The 2054-nt window shown below is 45.5% G+C and overlaps 1 non-coding gene across 1 annotated transcript; it reads left to right on the top strand.

The window, feature by feature from the left end:
- Positions 1-1767: 1767 nt before the first annotated feature.
- Trnak-cuu (transfer RNA lysine (anticodon CUU)) lies at positions 1768-1840 on the top strand. Its single transcript has one exon. It is a non-coding gene; the product is annotated as a tRNA-Lys (tRNA).
- The last annotated feature ends 214 nt before the right edge of the window (positions 1841-2054 follow it).

Consider the following 2054-nt stretch of genomic DNA (forward strand, 5'->3'; position numbering starts at 1 on the left):
GAGTTTTGACTGGCACTTGCACATCTAAAACAACGTCGGAAAGTAACTCGTTCGGCTTTTGAGTCACATAAAGTATGTGTGTTAATTTTGACGCCACTAGCTCTGCATGTTGTCCTGCAATTTCTTTACCTCTCAGAAATGATTATGACATAAAAGTGAAGTACGTGACGAGTGTGACGTTAGGAACACATTAGGCAGCATGGAGAGATTCTGTATGGGACCACTCAACCCAAACGATTACTGTGTGACGTGCTACCCGGCAGGTATTCACCGAGGTAGCCGGCTAGCTCAGTCGGTAGAGCGTCAGACTCTTAATCCCAGGGTCGTGGGTTCAAGCCACACTCTGGGCGGAACGGAATTTGTTCCGCTGCAGATGTAAATTACCGTTTTTCTGATTAACGAGATGTAATGGAAATAGCAACTTTAAACTTTGCCTACGTCTCTGTCAGTCGCAAGGAAACTGTATTTGAAGGTGAAGGTGATTTTGTAGACATGTGTGAAAGACATGTTCTGAAATGCAAGTGTTGTTGTTTGGAGAGCACATCGGTTACGTGTCAGATGTGTAGCTAAGCAGTAATGGGTCGCCATAGCTGCAAATATTAGCCGGTAATATGAAGTGTTGTCAGCTGAAGTCTGATTATGCAGACGACCGTAAGGGCGAAGTACCCAAGAGAACCGCTAGGGCGCGCCTCTTTAGCTCAGTGGTAGAGCACTGCTCTAATAAACCAGGCGTCGTAAGATCCATCCTCACAGGAAAAAGCTGAATTTTGGAAATCAGTTGCGCGTTGTGGCCGTATAGCAAACAGTATCTGTGATGACGAACAATTAGCGACAGACGTTTTTTTAAGAATTACTCTCAGATGTGATTAAGGCGAATGGCGCAGATAAAGCATTTGCCAAAGCGGTACAGCACAAGGTGGGACGAGGCAGTCTGAATTACATTTTATAGATGTATTTCTCACATATCTCAGAGACTCTCGCGGTCGTCGTCGCCGCCGCCGCCGCACCTTCAGAAGTAGCAAATGGCCATCGTAACAAATACGGCGAGAGACGCCCTGCCTTCGATTCCGAATGCTCAAAGTGTGTGGTCTTGTTTCTCAGTCTACATTTGGTCGGTCTCGTAAGATGTTGAATGTAACGAATGGGTGGGAAAGAGCAATGGGCAGCGGCTGTGTAGAACGAAAACACAAATCCTCAGGGGTGTGAGCGTTTCGAGATGAGTCATATACATGTTATAGTTGGTCGTCAGTGACCGTGTGTCCCAATGGATAAGACTTCGGATCTGAAGATTACAGGTTCGAATGATGTCACGCTCGTGTTTTTCCAGTTCTGAAAAAGAAACATCCCCTTTTAATGTAGCAATTGAGCAGTACGAAACTGTCTGAATGTTGCTTTTGACCATTTTTTGCTCGGAGTTGCTCCTGAGCTTGAAACACACACAACAAGACCGGTGTTAACTAGCGAAGTGGTCGGCAGGGTGCCGTCACAGCAAGTTTTGACTGGCACTTGCACATCTAAAACAACGTCCGAAAGTAAATCGTTCCGCTTTTGAGTCACATCAAGTATGTGTGTTAATTTTGACGCCACTAGCTCTGCATGTTGTCATGCAATTTCTTTACCTCTCAGAAATGATTATGACATTAAAGTGAAGTACGTGACGAGTGTGACGTTAGGAGAACATTAGGCAGCATGGAGAGATTCTGTATGGGACCACCCAACCCAAACGAGTACTGTGTGACATGCTACCCGGCAGGTACTCACTGCGGTAGCCGGCTAGCTCAGTCGGTAGAGCATCAGACTCTTAATCTCAAGATCGTGGGTTCGAGCCCCACGCTGTTCGGAACGGAATTTTGTTCCGCTGCAGATGGAAATTACTGTTTTTCTGATTAACAAGATGTAATGGAAATAGCAACTTTAAACTTTGCCTACGTCTCTGTCAGTCGCAAGGAAACTGTATTTGAAGGTGAAGGTGATTTTGTAGACATGTGGGAAAGACAAGTTCTGAAATGCAAGTGTTGTTGTTTGGAGAGCACATCGGTTACGTGTCAGATGTG

This window comes from Schistocerca gregaria, chromosome X (assembly GCF_023897955.1).
Source record: "Schistocerca gregaria isolate iqSchGreg1 chromosome X, iqSchGreg1.2, whole genome shotgun sequence".
In the NCBI taxonomy this organism is placed as follows: domain Eukaryota; kingdom Metazoa; phylum Arthropoda; class Insecta; order Orthoptera; family Acrididae; genus Schistocerca; species Schistocerca gregaria.